Genomic DNA, 26,090 nt, shown 5'->3' with positions numbered 1-26,090 from the left:
GGTGGTTGGCATTGCTTTTTTCTCCTGTGAAAAATTATATTGCGCCTTTTGGTCAGGGTGACAGAGTTGCCAAGCGTAACTGTCCTTGCTCTTGGAACAACACAGGTGATTTGCAACATTTTATGTTTTTCTGCCCTGCCTTTAAGGCATTGAGAAAAAAATGTTACCTCCCTTTATGGAAGGTGTATGGAATGAGACATTTTCTACCAGCCTTTAAGTTTCTTTTATAAGTCCCGAACCTGCATACTGCGCTGTGCATTTATTAATATATTGAAAGTGCCCTTCAATTGCGCAGTTCTTAAATTAAATCGTTTTTTTTTTTGCTATTTAAATGTATAATTGATATTTTATTCATTTATTTTATGTATGCCTCTCGTGATTCATTGTGCTTTTGACTTGTACACTTTGATGAAAATGAATGTTCTCTGAACAAAGACAAAGAACTGAACTAGTTCCCATGGAACAACCAGGGAATCTGGTGAGACTGATATTGAACTACTCAGAGGAAATTGAACAAGGAAAGGGGTTGTCATTCCTTTTTTCTCCTGTAAAACCATGTAGTTCATGGAAGATGTAATTGAACACAGCAACTCAGAGAAATTGAGCCGCACTTTTATTGGGAGTTGCAGTCTGGCCAAAACCAGATCACTTCCTGAGGACTGACTACAGAAGCCTCTTCAACGTATGCCCTGGACGCCATTTCACACCACCTTCTCTGTGGAAGTTAGAAAGGCAGCTTCATTCTGACTCTTTTGTTGATCTACTTGCACATCCGCTGATGCTTGAAAGAGAAGCTGCAAAACCCAGAGAGTGTAAGATCACTCATCTCCAACTACTGGATACACAGGGTGTGTTGGAACACATATCAAGACTGTCTGAAAACTATATTATTCACCAGCAGCATTCCGGCCATATTGAAGTACAGACTTTACCAGGGCCATCTTCATGTGAATCCTTGAAACCCATATGTTTTGATGCCCTCTGCAAGAGAGCTAAGAATATCAAGCCTCCCATGACAACCACGGCATGCCCCTCAACATAGAAGTGAGCAGAAATCATTGCTCTAGTTGGGCCAATCTACCAAGCTCCCTTCTACTAGAGAAGACATTGGTTGCCATCTGTTGTCCCCTCTTGATACACCTTCAGCTCAGAGGGTGGTACAGCATCTCATCCCAGTGGGATCCAAGTCAATTCTTGACCATTGTGCGGAAAGTTACAAAAAGGTGATGGATAACAATTTGGTGGAAAGATGGGAGGAGAAAATATGTATGGGTGATCCAGGGTGGGAAAGAGACCCTTTGGAGATTGCGTGTTTTGGAATGCCTAACACGTTAACCAGACTCCTCTGAAATATTACCTAGGGTTTAACCTGTCATGTGCGAAGTCCAAAGAAAATCATACCAAGGAAGGGCATCCATTTAAGAATACGTGAAATTACACCATGGCAGTAAAGAACCAGGAGGAGGCTGGAGTGAATAAGCCAGACAAAATGTTTTCACCAGAGGTGCAAGCTGCGGAGAATATCAAAAGAATTAAAGATGACTCTGGCCTGCACCGGGGATCAATGGAACCTGGTAGTGGCCAGTAGAACCTCTGGATGTAGCAATCTCCACTCCAAGAGCATACATTCAATCCCAAACCTACTCCGGGTGAGGGCAAGGGAAGGGTGTGATGAAGTCCATTATCTACCCAAAATGGTTGATGATGGGGTCACCAAGAGGACTAGGTGCTGCTCATATGATTCTGCACCCAGGAGTGGAATGAGGAGGATCGCTTAACTGTCCATAACGAATGACCCATGAAGGCACCTATGCCGGACAATTTGACATCCATGCTCACTCTGATCCTGGAAACAAATAGCACACAGGCCAAGAAGTATGTGATCTACAATGCTTTGAATTGTGCCGCTTGTTTCCTACTCCTTGCAACGTCATGTTCAGTCGCATGTGTCTTTAGTCCATTCGGCTATTTTTCTTCCTACTCCTTGATCCGGTCTCCTGTCTTGTTACTGAACTTGGACTGCCTCTTCTCTCCCTAATTCAACGTCTTATAATGAGGTTCTGCTTGCTTCAGACCCTTCCTTTCTTTACAACTTCTTTCCTCTGTTTGGGGTCTCAAGGCTTGATCTTACTCCTCCACTGTTGCTTGTCTGTCTCCTGGAATGTTATCATTACTGTTGTAGGGATGTTCTCTCTCTGGACTGGTTTCCCCTCTTATGACCATTGCCCATGGAAATTAATGTGTTGATTTTGTCTTTCCTGATGATCCTTGTGACACTCCCATGCCTACTCCTATGGGTAAATTATTCATGGCCAGAATCTGTTCACTTTTCATTTGCTCCCCTTAACTTCGTCCTTGTGCCATTGTGTCAACTTTACTAATGGGTCCATTTTGTTGTGTTACATCTTGGCATGTGTTGTGTACCTTGTTGATACCATCTTAATTATCATATCTTTAGTAAATGATGACAGGAGAGAGCCTGCATGTCTGTACTCCTTTATTGCCATATCATAACTGAACTCTCTCCATTCAATTCCTCCCCAAGTTCTAGTCACCCTACATTCCATGTTCTACTCAGTCACAACAGCATACTGTACTAGTTATCTGATGTATGAAATCAGGTTTGGTGGGTTGTATTAGTGTGCAATGACTTCTATCATTGGGATATATTTACATTTCGGGTTTTTGATTTGTTGACAGAGAACTTTTCCTGATCTAATACCCTCACCAGGACAATCCCTCCACACAATCTGAGTCAAGAAACAAACAGTTTTTAATTTGAATGTTGGGTTTTATTTAAAATAACTAATCAAGAAATGTAACACAAATGACTCATTTACAGAACAGAAAATTCAACCTGCCTACTGAGGTCTCACTATGTTTGCATTCATAATACAATATCCAACTTTTGCTAAATCATGTCAACATCTGTGCACGTGATATAACATAATATATCCATGCACACACATATCTCTCTCTCTCCATATATATATATATATATATATATATATATATATATTACATATAAAATTACAATAAAAATGTCAAAGAGGTCTTTTTCCAGCTACAACTCAATGAAAGCTCTTCAAAGACATAACTGTGCAGAAAACAAAAGCTTTTATTTTTTTCAGCCGGCTGTGAGAATTCCTCATGCCACTGAAGTTTGTCCATTTTGAACACACTTTTATAGAAAGCAAAGCATTGCACAATAATTCAATGACCTCATATTATGCTAATTAGCATGACTGGTTGCTTTCTCCTACTGAATCACAGAGCATATGCTGCAACTTTAAAACTAGAAAAAAGCCGCTCTGGGATGACGCATGCTCCAGACATCATACCAAGGACATAGATTAGCTGTCTGGTTTCTTATTGGCTACTTTTCTCGAACTCATCTTTTTCTGACTACATACCAGTTTCATTTGTAAGCACCACTGTTGAAAATTATATATTCTATCATTTAAACTGCTAGATCTCAGCACCTTGGTTTTGTTCAAGCTCTCAGGCCTTTTCTCACTAACCTTAGCTGGAATTGCTATCTGTCTGAACTCCACACAGCTCTATATTTTCAATGTATTCAGCACTTTTTAATTTCCATGACATTGGAGGCCTGGACCCATTTGTAATACATGCTGTGGTGTTCAATTTTGAAAGGAATGGATCCCTTTTTTATTGTTATGAGCCTTATTCTGATATGTTTTTCTAATGTCTATTGAGTGTGGGTAATATGTCTTATGTCAGGGAGCTGCTATTTTCTGTATTTTCCCAAATGAATGTGTGCAGTGTCACCCATTCTTGTCATCTTCAATTTGCTGTGTACCTGTTTTCGAATGTATCTGCCTAGAATAAGGGCAGCCTGGCTGCCTCAATGGCAAACATTTCTAACTTTTACAATATTTAGACAGGAGGGCGGATCATAGGTCCGAAATGCCATATTCACCTGTCTGTCATCAGAGGGAGAGAGATTCTACTCCTCTTCAGAAATACATATTCTAGACCAAAAGGGGATCTTCTAACACCCGTGGAGGCTTGAGATGAAATACTTAATTCTATGTTTTAAATGACAAATAACGCAGAAGAAACAGTCCATTAATCAGGGGGAAATAATTTTATTGTGTGAATATCAAATTGTACCAGCAAACTAAGGTGTATAATCCAAAAGAGGTACGTTCCTGATATTTCCCACAAGAATTTTTAAATCATTTTAATTATAAGTTGTGTTACAAGTATATGGTGATAAGAGTAAACAGTTTTAACATCAGCACCATTGACATGGCATTGGAAATGGCTCAGGTTTTCCTGTTGACATATGTGGAAATCACTACCTGGTAGAAGGCTTTATTTGGAGAGCGAAATCACCTTAATGCAATAAAGTGGCACACAAACATGAGATTATAAAATTGAAATGGAAGAGGAATCCCCAAATTAATTTTAATTGGCATTAAGAGTCCATCAGACAGACCCTTACCAACATACTCGTTGTCGTTCCCTCTCCAGGCCTATGGACCCCCAATATGGTCTCTGTTCTCTCTCTTTTTTCCTCTTCTCCCATTAATGGTGGCACCCAGTCAGAGGCCTTCCTGGCCCCCTTCCACTCCAAGACCACCATTAATGCCTACTTAAATGGCACCGTCTTTGTCGAGGGCCTGCAGGCCAATTGCCTTCTTTTTGATAGATGCTTCCCGCACCTTCTTTTCCTCTCCTGCAATCCCTTCCTACTCAATAGCTCCTCTGCTGCCTCTTTCCTCAGCCACCTCTCTGGCACCCCCTGCTAATTATTTGGCCAACCTGTTGCCTTCATCCACCACCACCCCCCTGACACCCTCTTGTTCCTCTATGACTACCCTGCCTTCTCTTCCTTCCCCCTCTGCCCATCCTCGGGCACCTCCAACACTTCAACATGGCGTACCTCTGGCCTGTACCCCTCCCCGGAAGTCCTTAAAATCTGGCAACCTGCTCCAGATCGCTACTCTCAAATCTCATTCATCTGTCAAACATTCCTCCGGCATCTGCCGTCTCCTGTAAGAGCTTGATTTGGATGTACTCAGTCTCACCGAGACTTCATTCACGGCCAGCTCTGTCAAGAGTTTTGACACATTCCTTCCCGATGGCTACAAGATCCTCTCCAAACCCAGAAGCAACCGTCCCAGTTGATTTTCCCAGAGTGAATCACTGTTTCTATCATTCCAATGCAGGACTACTCCTCCTTTGAATGCCTAGACTGCAGACTCTCTATCTCTCGTGGCCTCTCTCTCACTTTGGCCACTATCTACAGGCCGTGTCCAGGTCGCCCCCTTCCTCTCTGAGTGGGCTGATCCCTCCTCCTCCCTCCTTGTCTCTACCCCTCACATTCTCCTCCTTGGAGACCTGAACATGCACCTGGATGCAACCAGCTCTTCTTCGGGACTCTTTCACAACCTCTGCGATTCTCTCTCTCTATATATTCTTCCCTCTGGCCTGACTCACTCTGCAGGGCACACCCTGGATGTTCTGATCTCCTCAGACCTCCCCTTCTCTAGACATCTCAACACTCCTCTCTCTAGGAGTGATCACTTCCTCCTTACCTCCCACCTCTCTCTCTCTCTACCCCTCAGGTCAAGCTGACTCCAGCACTGCCATCTACCTTCTCGGTCATCCAACCTTTGAAGCGTGTGTCATTTGAGGCTTTTCCCGCTACTTTCTCTCCTCCTCCTGCACCTTTGGCTGACTTATACCCTGACAAAGCCCTCTCTAGCCTTCATCTCTCTATCTCTAACACTCTGGATGTCCTTTCCCCTGTCATGATGTTCCGCTTGAAGCCCAAATCCAGGTGCAACTCTTGGTAAGATTACGACCTTGCCACCCTTAAACACAAGTATAGGGTGGCGGAGAGGAAGTGGAGGGCATCTGGTGCACCCCCTGACAAACTGGCCGGCCGCCTGCTGCAAAGGCAGTGCAGACTCTCTGTTTTCTCTAAGAAGACAGCCTACATCCAAGCCCACATCTCTGCGTCATCTAACAACTTAACCAAACGCTTCCAAATCTTCAAGGGGCTGGCCAATCCTGCTGCAGTTTCTACCTCTCATGTTCCCTCCGAGGCCCGCTGCATTGCCTTGGTTTCTCATTTCACCACTAAATCTTAGTAAATCCTGTCCATTCTCTCTTCCTCTACCTCCTCTTCCTCCTCCTCTACCACTCCTGGCCCGTCTGAGGCAGTCTCCCCTTCCGCTTTCTACTCCTTTCCCCTGTTCACACCTGACAATGTTTCTAGTGTAGAGGAGATCCCAGACATGGCCTGCACTCCATCCCCTCATTTTGAGGTACCAGGAGCGTACTCGCCAAGGTATGTGACGTATGAGGAGCAAATGATCCAAGAAAGAGCTGCACTGGGACTCTGCCCAGTATACATCAAAAGATCCATACCGGTTGAAGCAACCAATAACCAGACACCCCTGGGCAGCACGGTAACCTATCAAACAGCCGTACCAGCCGCTGAGACGAAATAAAGAGTACCTACAGACGGTCCATGAAGAGACCCAAAGAGCCTTAATGGAAGGCCAGTGGAAATGACATAAGAGCCTGAACAGACTCACAAATGAACAAAAGCGTCTATCAAGGATAGCACGCCAGTGCGAGTAACTACGAAAATAAATGTAATGAACACAGAGAAGAGACAATGTTAAAACGTGAGGAAACGTTGCTACGAGACAAGATGGAAGCAACCGACCAGTTAAACGTGTCTAAATAGGCTTGGAATGCAAGAAGCTAAAGGTATCGATACTGCTTGCAATGCTTAGTAGAAGATTAGAGCGGCAAGCGCCAACTGTATATGTACCTCAATAAGGCCCATTATACAAGTGCAACTCCATTTTGTAAAAGCAGAAATGTACCCAGGCTGCCTGAGGCCTGACAGGCCAAGTTTCGTAACCCAGCCAAAGGCAAGAGAGGGAGCAGAATCGAAACTCAACAAAGAGCGGCTCATGCCTAGGAAATCGAGGTCAACCAGAGTAAGGAAGGAGAGCGTCAGCTAACAAGACTCAAACTTCAGAGCATACCAGCCTGCCCCATGAAGGTCAAGATAAGGTGGGCCCATGCAGGTGGCGAGGCTGAAACAGAATTATATGCACTAAAAGCTGTAAACTGAAGCAGATTCATGGTGAACTAACACGTGACCAGCCAGGTGCAAAGAAGTACCACCGCCTGATGTCATCCAGGACCCGAGGATGCCATAACTTTTCCTGATAAGAAACTACAGTTTCGAGGCCATACCCAGCCAACTAATTGACACATAGCCCTAACATACTGATTGATGGAAGGGAGGCAGGGTGAAACTTGGGACACCAGGCACATGGGTGTCCATTCTGCATACCGCTAATTAAAATGGGGATTTATGTCTAGGGGTGTAACCTGCCCAATCACAATGGACCAAGCTATCTGGAGTCCTATAGATAGTAGAACCAATAAGACATCGTACTTGTAGTGACATCAATCACATGGGATGTGTGTAGACGCCCACCCAATAAGAATTATCCAATCCGCATGCTCTATCATCATATGTAGATATAGCACCTATACTTAAGTTACCTTTCCTAACCAATTGTATTGCATGTCGAGTTTTTTAGAATGATGACGAGTTTTGCCTATAACTATTGCTGTTCAACTGAAGTTCGAGGAAGTCGGAGCGAGACAGGTGATCGGAACGATGCGGATTCCCTACTGCTTCCCTGTTTGATGTACTTGTCATTAAACGGATTTCCCTTTGCCAGTCCTCATTGTTGAGTCGTGTTGGAGTAAGTGAATCCTGCACCCCCTCTCCTCACATGGTGCAGCTACCTTGTCTTACAAGTTCTAGAGGGTGAGCGCTGACCTATGGGCCCGTCAGTGAATTCCTCTCCTCCTGAACACTTGGTAGCATAGGATGGTTTCAGCCATTGATTATTGATTATGTAATACTAAGACACCTTAGACCGACGGCACAAAGTAATTCCGGGCCTTCGGCAATATCACAAACCTTTCACCATTCCGGCTAAGTAGACTAAGAAGCTTCCCATGGACAATGATAGAGTAAAACTTCAAAAACTGCAGTGGGTCTGAAGGAACCTGCCTTCCAAGCATAACCCTTCTCATTGCCACGGGCAGCCAATCGGACGAAAACCCTTAAAAGGCTGGAAGAGGAAGGGGCGATGATCCCGAAGTTCCAGAGAGGAAAAGATGCGATCAGTGAGTGAAACAACAAACTTGCTACTTTGGCAAATGTCTTGTAGGCATTAGAGCAAGTAAGGGAAAGGTAACGGTGGGCGGCGGAGAAAAAATTTAAATAGAAGTAGAGAAGACTGTATATATATATATATATATATGGTAACGACTCAAGCATAAGAGATAACGAGTGAATACCGGGGGGACACCCGAGAGAAAAACAAGGGATACCGGAGGGAAACCCGAGAGAAAAAGAAGAGGTGCCACGGGGACACCTGAGATAAAAATGAAGGATTACCGGGGGGACACCCGAGAGAAAAACAAGGGATACCGGAGGGACACCCGAGAGAAAAAGAAGAGGTGCCAGGGAGACACCTGAGATAAAAATGAAGGATTACCGGGGGGACATCCGAGAGAAAAATAAGGGTTACCAGGGGGACACCTGAGATTAAAAACGAAGGATTACCAGGGGGACACCTGAGATAAAAACAAAGGATTACCAGGGGGGCACCTGAGATAAAAACGTAAGGATTCGCCTTATTCCTGTGCTTTAATACAGCGGTCAGAAGAAACGTGAACTCATAGCCCATATAATAAGGGACAAGTAGACTACGGTGACGTTTAAAGACGCATCAAAGGAGTTTGTTTAAACCCCATGACGGGGTATTGATTAGAAGGCAGGTATATGTATGACCAGCTGGTGTCTGTCTAGTCTGTCAAGTGTCTGTCATATGTGTTCTGTTGTATGTCAAATGTAACAGAACTGTATTGTTGATTGTCCGAAATTAAATTTGGTTTTACGCGATTCTGTAACTGAGAGGGAATCGCCAATGAATTGATGGTTTTGAGTTAATTGATAGTAAAACACATTTTTGGTGGGAAAAGATTGGTTTGGAGCTTGCGTATTTGGTGCTCGCTCATACTATTGGAAGGATAAAAAACAGTATAAATATTGTTGCTGACAAAATCAAGAATGGAGGAAGTTACTCCGCTTGCACATCTGTACAAGCAGCTACCCAAGCATGCACCAAAACTCAAGAAGTATAGCACAGAGTGGGTTAAGGGTACTGCCCACAAAATGTTCATGCCTTGGCCACAGAATGGGTCCCTTTCTAAGGCTGTTTTACAGCATTTGATGACCTTCCTACACGGCACATATACAGGCAAGAAGCTATAAAAACGCCTTGCTGTTCTAGAATTGTGGAAGATGTTTGAAGAAACGAAGGTGGAAGAACCACCCACAGACTGGATACTAAATGTATGTACGGAGGGGGGTGAGACGCCTACCGCGCCACCAGCCCCGCCTGAGCCAATCATTGAAGGGAGTAAGACAGAGGGGCTTTACCCGCTAAGAGAACTTAAGGCAGCCACAGGGTATAGCAACCCTGCATATGAGTCGACCTACATACAGTAGTGACGACAATAAGGGAAGGGAACAGGAACCCAATATTGCCTCTGCGGTCTCAAGGGACAAAGAGAGATGCAAAGATAAAGGAAAAGATTGGGCACGGAGTTGTGCACCTCCAGATAAGGGGAAAGTGGGAAATAAACGTAAGGGAGGTGAAGGTAGAGGTGATGAGACAGCTTTTGCGAAAGACGAATGTTGGGAGGTCAGATACTACTGAAGTTGGATGGAAAAGGAAGTGATGATATGAGGCCAAGGGAGAGGTCTGGTGAGACGGAAAGGAGGGAGAGAGAGAAAGAGATGGAAGTAAGGGATGAAAGGACAAGAAAGAAAAATAGGCTAAGGCGATAACAACTATATCGCGAAGAGCAAGAGAAACAGCTCGATCACAGACAAGAGGTAGCCTACGACCGGTACAGACAGACTAAGCAAAGGATGGAAGAAGAGCAAAGGGTACATGAGAAGAGAGCAAAGGGAAGAGAAGAGGAGGAAATTAGAAGGGCAAAGGAACGTACAAATGAAAGGATGAGGGAAGTAGACAAAGCTAGAGAAGAAGCGAGGAAGCGCAAGGAAGTAGAGGAGGAAACAGAATGGAAGCACAGACAGAGGGCACGGGATCTTGAATATCTGAAGCGGGAAGTTAAAAAACCCAATCCTGTTGTAGAATGGGAAGACGTAGAAGAATTCTTTCCTGTGAGCGACTCGGTGCAAGGTATAAGTGGGACAAATATGAAGATGACTTGGACACCAGAAGCATCGGGGAAACGATTGATAAAAGATACGATGAGATGGGGCTAGAACAGATATCCGATGGGGGAAGGGAAGATGAGCGCTTGGAGAGCACTCAGCTATCTGAGGATGTCACTCGAAGTAGTGGGAGCAGGGGACTGTCCATAGACAGTCTGGAGATTGGGCAGAATGAAGAAGATGCAAGGAGTTGTGTAAACTGGAAGTATTCAGAGTCTGACTCTGGTGGGGAAATGGAGGATATCACACACGAGGAAGGGAGACAGTGCGAAAAAAACGGCTCCCAGGGGACCGAGGGGCATGATGGTCAGACGCTAGCGAGTCCCCAAGTAGGACACTGAAGTCTGCCGCGCAGTCCGGCCAACATGAAGGAACACCCCACGGTCAGAGGGGGGCATCAGCACCTACCTATGCAGATAGATTGAGGGCATTGACAGGAAAACAGCAAGGCGGGAATGCCACCCCAGCGGTAGACAGAGGAGCTATGGAGAAGGAAAAGGAAGACTGCGCATTCCAATTCCCATTGCTAGAAAAGGGGCAGCAAGACCACAATATATTCCATGGCCACACATGGACCGAGAGAACCTAAAAAATAAGCTTCCAATGCTGACCTCGGGAGTCAGAAAGTGGATACATGAGTTAGAGAAAATGATGGGGGGGTGTCACCTTGGCTATTGGGGACATTAAGGGTCTCCTGATCGCCATACTTGGTGAAAGAGCAGACGATGTATGCAAACGGGCAGGCTACCCTAGGGTAACCCTAACTAACACCTCCCATGACGGAGCGCCATTTAATAACTGTAGAGCAGCAGTGTGGAAAGCACTGCCAATGCTATATCCAGACACGTCTGATATGGGGGCTATAATGACTCGGAAAATGAAAGAGTCAGTGGATCCGTTGATTTATATCCAGAATTTCCAAGACGCGTGGGTGCTCGAAACGCATGAGTCTTGGACGAAATCTATCCCTGTATTCTACCATATATTATGCCAAAGGTTGCCTGAAACGTTGCAGAAGCAGCTCATAAAATTGGTAGGATTAGAAGCAAAACCATGGGCCGAAATACAGTTGACAATTGCACACTACTGCAGATTGTTGCAAGAAAAGAACCGGAAGAAGGAGGCAACTCGTAAGGGTGAGGAAGCAAAGCTGGTGCAAAAGAAACTCTCAAAGTACGCTCTCGAGGGAGCCATGCTGACAAGCCCAGCTGAACCAAGCATGCAATCAGTAGCTAACCCATCCCAGAATAACCAAGGTAGCGCGGGATTTTACCCGAGGGGAAGGGTTTTGGAGGAAGAGGATGGCAGAGTAATCAGGGTGGGTTTCGAGGTAACCAGGGAGGCTTTCAGAATACTCAAAGTGGCTTTCAGAACGCGCAGATGGGCAGTCCAGCTATGTCAGATGGACAGATGGCGCGACCACCGCCAGTGTGTTGGCTGTGTGGAATAACAGGACATGTGGCACGTGTGTGCAGAAGCCAAGGCATGTGGCAAAATAGCCAAGGGATGGGGGCAGGCATGGTGAATTAGCCTGCCGTCCCACAGCAGGGCACTGCACAAAATCACACAGTGCAGCAGCAGGCGCCAGGCCTGCAGCAAGGTGCACAGCAAGTGGTTCAACCCCCACACATGGGGAACGTACTCCAGGGACAATCCCAGCAGGCAACACCGCAAATGTCACAGGGCACAAGCGCCGGAGGGGGAGTCAACCCTGGGGCTGGGGGAAATCAACAAGTATACAGTGGACCGAACTTATTTATGAAATAGGACAGCTCACGGGGGACTCTGGTGTGTTCTATTCTATCAGTGACACCAGACCCTAATAGGGAACATAGGGTGAATGTCGTCATAGGGGGTAAAGAATATTCCTTCTTAGTCGACACGGGTGCGACATGCTCGTGCATACGAGAAGGCAGGTTTTCCTTGTCCGGCAAGGCCATAGATACTCAGTTTCACGGGAGCTCACAGTAGAGTTCCCTTTATGGACGCACTCCCAGTCTCTGTGGGAGAGCGCAAAATGAATGTACCCTCATTATACTCACGTCAGACCCCAGTAAACATCCTGGGTCGGGACTTAATGACTAAGTTGAATATGACAATCTCGTTTACCGAGAACGGTATAGTGTGCTACACTCCAGGTATGCATTATTGAAACGTGTGCGAAATGATCAGAGCATACTCAGGGCGCATAGCCATGAGAGGTATACCGTTAGAGCCAGAAGTCTTCGCCTATGGGGTGCGGGTGCTCATGGCGGGATCGCCAGGCCTCACTGATAGAACTATGAGGACACCTGATGAGTTTCTATTCAGACCCAGAATACCTATGCACGAAGAAGAGGGACAAGTATTTCCCTTAATGATACAATCTCTGCAGTGCGAGGGAAAGTGGTGTTGGTCGAAGGATATGATGATGAAGGCAGACAATGGTGTGCAATTATCGCCATCGAAGAAGGGTATCGAGTGACTGACATCACCGATGACGATCTGTTTGAAGAACACCCTGACCTGGAAGAGACAATGGTGGAAGTAAGTCTCACATTTTGGGTCAAAATGATCAAACGGGAGGTGCCACAGAGAATGATGTTGGCGCTGATACGTCCAGAATACTTTCATGACGACATGGCCCAAGTGCCTGCCGCGGTATGGACTACAGGGCCCTATGACGTAGGCCTTCTGAAGGGGGCAGGTGAAGTGAAAATTAAACTGAAACCAGGAGCAATTTTACCAAGAGCACGACAATATCCTATGTCCAGAGAGGCAGATGAAGGAATCACAAAGACAATTTCCGCCATGATGGAGCAGGGCATTCCAGTGACATCAGAATCACCTTGCAACACAGTGATTTACCCTGTCAAGAAATCAAAGGGAGAGTCTTGGTGTTTAATCCAAGATTTATGAGCATTAAACAATATAGTTGAAGTCGGATTCCCTCTAGTCCCTAATCCATCCATAATTCTGTGCAACATACCAAGTGAGGCAAAATATTTCACGGTGATTGAACTGAAAAATGTGTTTTTCTCAATCCTGTTGCACCATGACTCTCAAGATCTGCCTGAAAAGCACAAGGTTGCCACAGGGGTACTGTGAGTCTCCATCCATTTTCAACAGAGTCCTGCAGATGGACCTAAACAATATTAAAGTAGATAGTGTTGTTTTGCAGTATGTGGATGACATTCTGATCTGCAGCGTCACTGTGGAACAATGCAGGTGCGACTCTGTCCAGCTCTTGACGATCCTGGCTGAGAAAGGATATCAAGTTGATAAGGAAAAGTTACAATACTGTCAGCGAGAGGTGCTGTGCATAGGCCAGCTAATTTCTCACAAAGGGAAAAAGGTAACCCCAGAAAGGGCTGAAGCTATGATGAACACGGCCAAACCACTCACGATAAAACAAATGCAAAGCTTCTTAAGCCTGTGCAATTATATCAGAGCGTGGGTTTTCGACTACAGCTCGTATACCAAGACCTTGCTTCAGGCTTTGAAGAAAGCCCAGGCAACAAAAGGAGAAATTGAATGGACTGAGGCAATGGAGAAGGGGTTTGCAGAACTCAAGGGGGCAATTTGTACGGCCCCAGTTCTCGGGATTCCTAATTATGCAGAGGAATTCTACCTTTTCTCTCATACCGATGGCAATTTTATGACGGCAGTACTCGCTCAGTGAACCTCACTGGGGTACAAGCCCCTAGCGTATTACAGCAGGAGTTTAGACCCGGTCATGAAAGGCCACTTCCCATGTGAACAAAATCTAGCTGCTGCCGCGTTCGCCATTGAAAAGGCGTCAACCATTCTGATGGGGTGTCCCATAACATTGTATGTCGAACACTCATTATTCGCCATACTAGAGAAACCAAGGGGCACACTGACATCACAGAGAGCATCCGCCTATGATGTGATTATCTCTAATCCATCGATCAAAATAGTGCAGTGTAAAATTGTGAATCCAGCTAGATTCATAGCAGAGCCAGTCACAGAGGGAGAACCCGTACACGACTGTGCAAATTATGAGGAATTCTACGATGAAATCCCCAGAGTAAGGGAAAATGCCCTGGCAAGTGGTGAAATCGTGTTCATTGACGGTTCTTCGAGAATCGATCAAGAAGACGGACAAAGATATACAGGCGTGGCCGTAGTGAAACACCTGGCGAATGGGGAGTTTCAGGTACTCGTCAGTGCGTGAATACCATCTCACTATTCAGCTCAAGCTGCAGAACTATTGGCACTGATACTCGCCATTGAGAATCATGCAGACCAGGAAGTAACGGTGTGCAGTGACTCAGCCTATGTGACGTCCACAGTGCACGCAAGCTTAGCCCGCTGGAAAAGGAGGAGCTACCTCCGAGCAGATGGCACACCAGTGCAACACGCAGCCTTATTGGACAGGTGGATAAAAGCACTACAGCTCCCAGTGGGCATAGCAGTCGTGAAATGCGCTACCCATACCAAGGGGGCAGACTTTGTGTGACGTGGAAATCATGAAGCGGACACAGAAGCAAAACGTATGGCATCCAAAAACGAAACAATCATGGACATGGAAGTGGCACATACCCATGAACGTATGATAGTAGCACGAGTCACACCAGAGGCCTATAGTGACATGGGGCAGACTCAGCTAATGGAGCTCCAGGGGGAGGCGCCACAGGAGGAGAAGAACTTGTGGAAGCGTCGAGGGTGTTCCTTAAACCCCTCTGACGGTTTGTGGAGGCAGGACAGCACTGGTAAAACGGTAATGCATGTCACCCTACTGAAGGTAGCATTGGAGCAGTTACACTACCCAATACATAAAAGAAAAGAAAATCTTGCTGCAACGCTTGCAGAAGACTGGTTCACACCGAATTTAGCAGAGTATGTTGCATTGTTCATGGTGAACTGCATTATCTGCCAACAGTTCAGCGCTGGGCACACATTAAAAGTAGTGAGAGGAGTTATCCCCGGCCGAATGGACCATTCCAGCACTTGCATATCGACTACGTCGACATGATTCAAGTGTGCAACGGGTACAGGTATTTACTTGTGGTGGTGTGTCCATTCTCTAGATGTATAGAAGCAGGTCCCTGTCACACCCAGACGCTACCTGTGCTGCCAAATTTCTAGTGAGGGAAGTGTTCCCTAGATGAAATAGCCACAAAGGAACTCACAGAGAAAACACAAGCTCTGATAGATTATTTGTTCCCATTCATAGTCAGAGCAAAGAAACTGCACGAGGAGCTGAAGAATAGGACTACAGAGACTGTAATAACAAGCACACCGGCTCGAACACTGCTAACAAGCACCAGATCTACAACACAGCCACACGTTGGGGAGTTGGGGAGCCAATGGCAGCCAGAGAACATTACAAAAGGAAAGGAAGCAAAACGAAAAACCTTCTCCTACCACAGCGATACAGGTAATGAAACCTGCTCTGCTAACAAGCATGCCCGAGAATCCTCCAACAAGAAAGAGTCATATAGACGCATTTAGAGATGTGGTTATAGCTAACTACAAAAGGGCATTGAGGATTAAGAAGAGAAACCCACATGAAGACAACAATGAACTCAATGATTACCTGAAAAGCACACCCATCTTGGAAACAACATATGGTACCGGCACATGAAGGAAGTAGGATGAAGGTAATCAGAAGGAGAATGCTTCGTCTGTGCACTCCTACAATACAGTATGGGAACATCAAAGATCTTTGTGGCTGTAGAAATTGATGTCCAGACAGCACACTGTATGTCACATGTAGCAATGTGCAACACCAGAGGACAATTTATGGGAGAGACGCCTCGTTGATATGGGCCAACGAAAAGAACTACCCGGACGAAGACGGCTACGTCCAGGACATTAAGACAAGAAACAGGGCTCACACAAGGAATCACGTGAGCCGATATGAGAATCCTGACGTCAAAGGATCAGGAACACGATGGGTGACAAACCCGAGACTGAACATTCAAGGAAAAACTGCAGAAGAGGCACAAATCTGGAAGAATAGAGGCCAAATGCAGATCTGGGGAACAGTGGTCTCCCCAGATGGATTGGAAGAAGGAGTAATAATCTGCCGAGCTTGGATGGTCCTTGGAGCACACCAAGAAGCAATGGAGAATTCGCAGAGGTTATGCAAACCTCTATGGCCAAAACTGGTAAAGCTGCTAACATGGGTCGAAGACAGAGGAGGACCCCTGCAGATAGTACCACTTTTTTTTTTATTAAAATGTTTTGTTTGATTTTACAAACTTTTCATTTCTTCATAAAAAATAAAATACAACAAAAGAAACTAGACAAAGTGACATTATAAAATAGGAATCTCATATAATCCTTGTTTCTGCTTCCTTCGTGCGTTTCAAATGTCATTTGTTAATAGCTATCCAGAATTTAATAATTGTTAAAATTAACTTTTGATCTTGACCTCTTAACAGATTGTCCCATCTTTCTCTGGTTGTTAGTTGTTTATTTGATATACCAAAATAGTCTCTGTGTAGTGATCTTTGGTCTATCAAGGCCGTGCAGATCATAACCAAATGAAATAAAGTTTCTTTGTTGGTTGCAATTTTGCAAAAACGGCAGTATGGTGTTATTCTGTTTGTTTTATCAATCATAGCTTGATACTCTTGTGTTGGTAAGATATTCAGCCTAAATCGGAAGAACAGGTCACGGATATAGCAATCCGGAAAGATGTTTAGATAAGCAGGTAATTCGTGTAAGGCTCTTGATTCTATTTGGCATTTTAGATGTCTTTTGTATTGGTCTTGATCACCGATGGTTTGGATCCAGTCGTTCGTCTGAATTTTACGTTTGGCATATTGAGGTCTATTAATTAACATTTCCTCAGATATATCGCCAGCTTGCATTTCCATTTTAATTTTAGAGCTCCATTTTGTAAGTGCTGTGATATGGAAAGCGGTTTTTTTTTCTCTCAATATTTCCAATGACGGGATCTTATCTTTTGTGATTATTTTTCTAAGAAGGTCCATTTGCTTCCATAGAACGATGGATTTAATGGATTGGAGAGCTAGTTCGAATCGTATTCTAGCCATAGGAAAAGATCTTGGAAGGGATAAGGTTTTTCTCCAAAACAGTGCTTCATATCTAGTCCAATTAATGGATTCATAGTTGATGAGGGATTCAGAAGCATACGATAGAACAGGAATTACTTTTTGTTTGTAGAAGGCTATTATTGGTTTAAAAGAATATGTGCCGTACTTCCTATGGAAGAAGCAGCCTTGTCTGGCCAGAGATCTGGCTTTGTCCTCTAAGTAATTTTTCCATTCCTGTTCATTTGCAGAGGAGTTGATCATCGCGCCCAAGTATTTCATCGAGGTTGTCATGGCGATCTCATTCCCATCTAAGAGTATTTTTAGGCTGGGTTTATCGGTTTTCTGTGGGGCGAGTCTCATCGTCCTTGTTTTGTTGCAATTAATCACTAGATCGTTCTCCTGCATGAATTCTTGGGTTTTATCTAGAGATTTTTGTAAGCCCGCTATAGTCTTATCCAGAATGATGATGTCATCAGCATAAATTAAAGTCTGAACAGTTTCGTTGTTGATTTTAGGAGGATTTGCTACCGAGTTTTGGATTTGTTTGCTAAAGTCAAATGTATACAAATTATACAAGCAGGCAGCCAAAGGGCATCCTTGTTTCAGGCCATTGGAGGTTTGAATAGAAGAAGTAACTGTACCGTCGTTCGTTAAGCGAACTCTAACAGAAGTATTTGAATAGAGTTGCATGATGGGGTGCAAGATAGAGTCTGGGCAACCCCAGGCTGTTAGTTTGGACCATAGCTTTGACCTGTTCACCGAATCAAAGGCCATTTTTAAATCTATAAAGATTACATATATTTGATGTTTTTTTTGTATCGCCTCATGTTTAATCAGGTTCAGGAGTAATAAGTTCACATTTGTTCCAACTTTCTTGATAAAGCCAGTTTGTCTTTGGTCTCGTTTGTCATTTTCCATTGCCCAATTGGTGAGTTTTTTAACAAGGTATCCTGCGAATAATTTGCCCAAGGGATCTAGCAGGGCTATGGGTCTGTAATTTGCAGGGGATTTGCGGTCTCCATTTTTGTAGATGGGAATCAAAACGGCAAAAGTCCAACTTTGCGGAATTTGTTTCGTTTTTTCTATCAGTTGGAGGAGAAGAAAAAAGAAGGATGCCCATTCATGCGGGTTTGCTTTAAGGGTAGCATTAGATAGACCGTCGGGTCCCGGTGCTCTGGAAGGATTCAACTCCATGATGGTAATTCTTATATCCTCCACATCCCAGTTGAGATTCCAAGGTTCTTTGTTTTGCATTTCATTAGTTAGAGACTCATTCGGATAGGTGTTATACAAGGATGTAAAATGCTTTATCCATTCTTGAGCTTCGACTTCTTGGATCATAGCGGTTACTTTAGAAGCAGGATTCAGCAGAGTCCAAAAGTTCCTTGAGTTTTTGTCTTTTAGAGCCGCTAAAATTGCTTCAGCGTCATTCTGTTTAGTTAGAGCTTTAATTGTTTTAATTGAATTAGAATATTTTTGTTTTTCTTTTTTTATTTTGGTCTCAAAGTCAGGTTCTTTCAATTTTTTTAATTGTCTAATTTGTTTTTGAAGCTTCTTTTTCTTCTGGGCAATTTCAAGATTGAATTGATGCTTATGACAGACAATAGGATGGTTTTTTTTATGTGATGGATGATGGTATTTCTCGAGAATCCAACTATAGTTAAGTTTTGCATGATCATGAAGTGTAGAATCTTTAAAAGTTGACAGTAACTCAGGTATTTGATGATTTTTAATACGAATTCTATTAAGAGCATTATTAATCTCGAGAGGTGGCAAAATTATTCGTGGATATTTTAATGTTGCTGAATCCCAAGTGATTCTTATTTGGTGGTGATCGCTGGAAGGTTGAGGAAGATTTTCAATCGAAGTTATTAGAGTTCTCAAACCTTCTGATGAAAAAATGTAGTCAATAATAGAATTTGTGTTGTTACGGGACCATGTTGGAATCGGGATTCCTTTGTTGTCCACAGCAGGGTCGATTAATGTGATGTTACGGATCGATAATTCTTTTACCCATTTTTTTGCTCTCTCTGATAATGCATTTCTGTCCAGTTTTTGGCCTTGTTTGTCAAATAAGTGGAAATTGAAATCCCCTACAATTAAAAAGACCGTTCTATGGTTGAGTAAGACAATATTATCAATTTCGTCCAGTATGGATTCCAGGAATTTATGGTCGTTCATTGCTGACGGATTCCAGTATATGTTAAATATAGTGATATAGTTATTATCCTTACATTGATCTTGGTCTGTAAATAAAGTTGAAATAAGAATGGTCACAAGCTGAGCCCAAGGATGGATGTTCTTTCTCATTATAATTTTCCAAAATGGATTGATTTTCACTAGGATCATCATACCTGAGGCTGGACGTCCAAGTTGAGAGGAGATTGCAAGGTTTGATAATGTAATAAACCCTTCGCAGACTACCTCCTCTTTCAGCCAGGTTTCTTGTAAACATATTATCTCAGTTTCAGAAAGCACAGATGATCCTTCATTAAAAAGATGTTTATGGCCTCGAGTGTTCCACGAGCATAGTGAAATCACGCTCAGTTGTGTTGGATTTCTTGTTGATTGTTATAAGTATGTTTTCTTGGTCGTGGACCGATGATCGTTATATAGTACATTTGTGTCGAGGGACCGTTCTAGATCTCTCCATATCCCGCGTTTCTTTGTAAATTCATTTCGATCAAATAATGAATTTTCCTCATTATATTTTGTGGTTTTGTTGTACACAATTGTTTTATTATGACGATAGGAGTCCATTATCGCAAGTTTGTGGGTGTATTTGTTCAAAGCCAATAGGCTTGATACAGTAATTTTTTTAGCTTCAAATCCCAGGATTTCCAATTGTTTTGTAGTAGACAATACACGATTCATAAGTTTTTCGGAATAAAAATCTATCTGTACAGAATCCATTTTGTTTTTATTAGGAAATAGAATTACTTCTATATCTCGCGATTTAATATCCGCCGTTTGTGGAATAGCATTTAGGAGGCGTAATACATTTGCTCTATTCAATATTACAGCCTCATCATTACTTGCTGCGCAGGAAGCTAGAGAAATTCTGAAAGCAAGAGACCTTGTTTTCCAATTAAGAAAGGTCGGTCTAAACAGTGGAGGGTCCGGTTGAGCTGAACGAGACATGTTGTCACTTGATTTCTGGTTCACTTCTGACTGTGACCCTGAGTCATCTTCGGACACTTCTGAGTATTCTAAAGAAATGATAGAGGAGTGCCTAGAGGTGTAACTCGAGTCCACAGAATCAAAGGAAGATTCTTTACATTCGTCCAGCACAAGAAAGATCTCATCTTGTGGATCTATAGAGCTGAACGTCTTATGTGTCATAACTTCAAGAGTTGTAACGTCATCAGAGTTATTCTCGCCCTCGATTACTGATGCAATGATTTTATTAGGGGCGTCTTGATTTATAACGGCCAGTAGTGCATCTAGTGGTTCCGATTGCAATTTATCCACATCTTTATTGGATGAGGTTGGTCCAGTATCACTTGACGTAGAGGCAGCAACAGCTGACAGGCTGCTAGATTTAAACTTTTTTTGTTTTTCCCTTCCGGTATTGATTGTGTTTTCTTGCACGGACTTTTGTACAATTTGCATTTTTCTTAAAAAGGCCCGTGAGCCCGTTTGGATTTTTTTTGTGAGTTTCTTTTTGTTTGTTTTTGGAAGAGGTGATATTCCCACTGAGCCTCGTTTAGTCAAATCAAAGATGTCAAAAGGAATACATGCCGGCGGTTCAGAGTTAGGAGTAGGCATCATATGATTTGGATCTAGTGTACCGCTATTGATTGGTTGTACTTCAAAATCGTGTCGTTGTTCTGTTTTTGGAACGTCAGTTTGTACAGTGCTATCAATAGTTTGAGATTGTTTTGCTAGACTTGCAGGAGAGGGCAGCACTAGCGATTGTTTCTTTATTTTTTCATCTAGCATTCTTTTTGTGATGGAGGAAACAGTCTCCATTAAATTTTGTTTCTCGGCACGATCTAGTCTTGCGACTTCGGCGAGTCGACTTTGCCATATCCTCGATGTCTCCGCCTCATGATTTAAACGTTCATGGATAGTTCCAATAAAACTTTCTAAATACGTTTGCTTAGTCATAATCATTGCCAGTAGAGTGGCTTGATCTTTGGTAGAATCTACCATTGCTTCTTGTAATTTTAAAAAAGGAATCATAGGTACAGAAAGTACAGCGACTAGCGAGTTTTGTAGCTCCAACATCGTCGTAGGTAGTCTGTTTGGTTGGTCTTGAAAGTCGTCTGTTACTTCAGACATCTTAGGAGGTAAGAACGAGTCATGCTCTATATTATCTTGAATAGTCTTTGGAGAGATTTTGATATGTGCATAGAGACCCTTAGAGACAATTGGGGTCGATGTGTTTATTTTTGGAGCTATTGTTAAATTCTGATTAGCTCCGATAATGTCTTCTCTTTTTTGTTGGGAATCCATGATTGCATTGATTTCAGTTATATCAAGCGATAACCGTGCAGTACGAGCTGGGAGTGGTGCTGGATTGTCATTGACAGTCGTTTTGTTTAATAAATAAGAAGATTGCCATTGTTGTTTTGCAAGTTTCGCTCGATCCCTAAGGGTTTGTGAATAGCTGGGGTCATCAAATATAGAATTACTTTCCACTTGCGCAGGTTGGAAGAGCGGAAGTGGCGGCAAGACAGAATCCGGCTCAATATTCTGGATTAACTGTATTACTGGCATTGCATTTCCAGAAGAGTGATGAATTGCTGTTAAATGCGGGGCCTGGTGATCTGCTTGCTGTAAATCAAACGCCAAATCTACATGCGGAGGGGAAGATAATTTCAGGGTTCGTTGTCCTTTTGTATTTATTTTGGTAGGACCATTATTTGCCAAGGATAGCGTTTCATCCAATTTGCCTTGGAGGCGAGTTCGAGGTTTGATGGGCTCCATTTGAAGGGCTATATCACTCGATGAGGAGGATAACAGTAGGATAGTGTCTTAGCCAGATATATTATTAGGAGCGAGTACTTACCGCACACAGCAGCCGCACAGCCAACAACAGCCGCGCCCTTTACTCCACTGCGGGCTTCACGCCGCAAGGGCCGCTGCGTGCAGCTCTTATAGTTCTTCCTGGAGGTGTGGTCAAAGAAGGGTCACGTGACTCCAGTCACGTGACAGACCAGGAAGAAAAAGTGCTCACTTCAACTACTAACGGCTCCAGCCGTTAGACTAACAGAAATCGGAGCAAGTCGCGGTTGCAGGTAAGGAGAGATCACAGCAGCCGCACAGCCAACAACAGCCGCGCCCTTTACTCCACTGCGGGCTTCACGCCGCAAGGGCCGCTGCGTGCAGCTCTTATAGTTCTTCCTGGAGGTGTGGTCAAAGAAGGGTCACGTGACTCCAGTCACGTGACAGACCAGGAAGAAAAAGTGCTCACTTCAACTACTAACGGCTCCAGCCGTTAGACTAACAGAAATCGGAGCAAGTCGCGGTTGCAGGTAAGGAGAGATCACAGCAGCCGCACAGCCAACAACAGCCGCGCCCTTTACTCCACTGCGGGCTTCACTGGAAAGCCCAAAACTATGCTTCCGAAATAATGGCACGAGGAAGATGGGAGAGAATGTAAACTGCAGACGAATCTTTGAAGCCCCCGGAATGACACAAGAAACCGCAGTTATTATGGACCATTACTGGGTGTGTGGATCCAAGGCATACATAAGGCTGCCGAAAAACTGGGGAGGCATATGCACACTAGTGAAAGTCCACGTTCCCACGCTAGTGATCCCTAAGAATGACCTGAAGTTGGACAGTTTCCCGAAAGCAGATGCTCATCTAAGAAGAAGGAGATCTGTAGAATTGGTATCCAGACTGAAGAGAGAAAATTACTTTTCTACCGAATCAGAAGAGGCTTTCCATGCAATCCCATACGAACACAGACTGTTCAGCATCGCCTCAACAGTATTCATCACAATGCTCTTGCCACACATCCAAATGCGAGTGAATGCTAAATGGTTGCAGATAACCAGATGGGAGTTATTTCAGACCATCAATACCACTATAAAAGGATTTAACGAGATCAAAGAAGAGCTGAGAGCAATCAGACTGATGACCCTCCAAAACAAATATGTGCTTGACATGGTCACAGCGATGGATGGAGGTGTTTGTGCAAAAATCGGAGAATCATGTTGCACATTTATACCATCACACGATGAAGAAAATGGAACCTTAACAGAGGCCATAAGTATGTTGACACACTTGAAAAACCAGATGATCAATGAAAGTGATGAAGTGGATGATGACAGCTGGTTTGGAGCCCTGTTCTCATGGATCCCACAATGGATGGCAGATATATTCAAGTTTCTGGGAGCTTTACTAGCAATGGTACTGCTAGGATTCCGTGTTATCAAGATGATCATTACACAGTGCCAGAAAACTGCGAAGAAAGCCATGAAAATAATGGTTGATGTCGAGCCAGGGTGGAAACCCAGAGACCTGACTGATGAAGAAATAAGAGACTGTGTGAAGGCCAGCAAGTTTGTGCCAGAAGGAACAAAGTTCACATATCCTAAGAAACGAAGAAGGTATGAAGGAAAATGGATCTACTGCAGCCCAAATGGACAATGCCAGCAAATGACATGGAACAAAGACGAACCTGTGAAAACAGCAGAGAGTTTGAAAGAAGTGATAAAAATATGGACTCCAAAGGCTCACACATTCACACCATCATGCACAAACCCTGAAGACGATGAACATGACACCGAAGAATCAAAAGAAATTAATGCAAAAGAGGTTGCAGAAGTGGTCGATGAACCGACCAGAGGGGGGAGTGTAGAGGAGGTCCTAGACAAGGCCTGCACCCCATCCCCTCATTTCGAGGTACCAGGAGTGTACTTGCCAAGGTATGTGACGTATGAGGAGCAAATGAACCAAGAAAGAGCTGCACTGGGACTCTGCACAGTATACATCAGAAGTTCCATACCTGTTGAAGCGCCCATAACCAGACAACCCTGGGCAGCACGGTACCCTATCAGACAGCCGTACCAGCCGCTGAGACGAAATGAAGAGTACCTACAGACGGTCCATGAAGAGACCCAAAGAGCCTTAATGGAAGGCCAGTGGAAATGACAGAAGAACAGACTCACGAATGAACAAAAGCGGCTATCAAGGATAGCACGCCAGTGCAAGTAACTACGAAAATAAATGTAATGAACACAGAGAAGAGACAATGTTAAAACGTGAGGAAACGTTGCTACGAGACAAGATGGAAGCACCTGACCAGTTAAACGTGTGTAAATAGGCTTGGAACGCAAGAAGTTAAAGATATCGATACTGCTTGCAATGCTTAGTAGAAGATTAGAGCAGCAAGCGCCAACCGTATATCTACCTCAATAAGGCACATTATACAAGTGCGACTCCATTTTGTAAAAGCAGAAATGTACCCAGGCTGCCAGAGGCCTGACAGACCAAGTTTCATAATCCAGCCAAAGGCAAGAGAAGGAGCGGAATCAAAACTCAACAAAGAGTGACTCATGCCTAGGAAATCAAGGTCAACCAGAGAAAGGGAGGAGAGCGTCAGCTAACAAGACTCAAACTTCAGAGCATACCAGCCTGCCCCATGAAGGTCAAGATAAGGGGGGCCCATGCAGGTGGCGAGGCTGAAACAGAATTAAATGCACTAAAAGCTGGAAACTGAAGCAGATTCATGGTGAACTAACACGTGACCAGCCAGGCGCGAAGAAGTACTACCGCCTGATGTCATCCAGGACCCGAGGATGCCATAACTTTTCCTGATAAGATGCTACAGTTTCGAGGCCATACCCAGCCAACTAATTGACACATAGCCCTAAGATACTGATTGATGGAAGGGAGACAAGATGAAACTTGGGACACCAGGCACATGGGTGTCCATTCTGCATACTGCTAATTAAAATGGGGATTTATGTGTAGGGGTGTAACCTGCCCAATCACAATGGACCAAGTTATCTGGAGTCCTATAGATAGTAGAACCAATAAGATGTCATGCTTGTAGTGACGTCAATCACGTGTGATGTAGTGGGATGTGCGTAGATGCCCACCCAATAAGAATTATCCAATCTGGAAGCTCTATCATCATATACAGATATAGCACCTATACTTAAGTTACCTTTCCTAACCAATTGTATTGTATGTCGAGTTTTTTAGAATTAGACGACAATGATGACGAGTTTTGCCTATAACTATTGCTGTTCAACTGAAGAGCGAGACAGGTGATCGGAACAATGCTGATCCCCTACTGCTTCCCTGTTTGATGTACTTGTCATTAAACGGACTTCCCTTTGCCAAATTACTGAGTCCTCGTTATTGAGTCGTGTTGGAGTAAGTGAATCCTGCACCCCCTCTCCTCACATGGTGCAGCTATCTTGTCTTACAAGTTCTAGAAGGTGAGCGCTGACCTATGGGCCTGTCGGTGAATTCCTCTCCTCCTGAACACTAGACAGTCCGATCTCTGAAAGTCTCATCAAAGCAGGTTCTCCCCTGCTCATCCAGAACCATCAAAGACCACATTGATGCCCTTACTCCAGTCCTGGCTGATTCTGCAATCCCTCCTTTGCCACTGGAACTTTCCCATCCCCCTTAAGCACTCCCTTGTGCACCCCCTTCTACAGAAACCCTCAGCCGATCCTTCCTCTCTGGCTCACTATCGCCCAATCTCCATCACTCCTTTCCTGGGCAAACACTTGGAAAAGCTGGCCATCTAGCAGCTTAATCTGCATACTAAATCTGTTGGTTGT

The sequence above is a fragment of the Ambystoma mexicanum genome, chromosome 2q, assembly GCF_040938575.1.
Source record: "Ambystoma mexicanum isolate Mex_15411 chromosome 2q, UKY_AmexF1_1, whole genome shotgun sequence".
Lineage (NCBI taxonomy): Eukaryota > Metazoa > Chordata > Amphibia > Caudata > Ambystomatidae > Ambystoma > Ambystoma mexicanum.
This window is presented reverse-complemented; position numbering follows the sequence as displayed.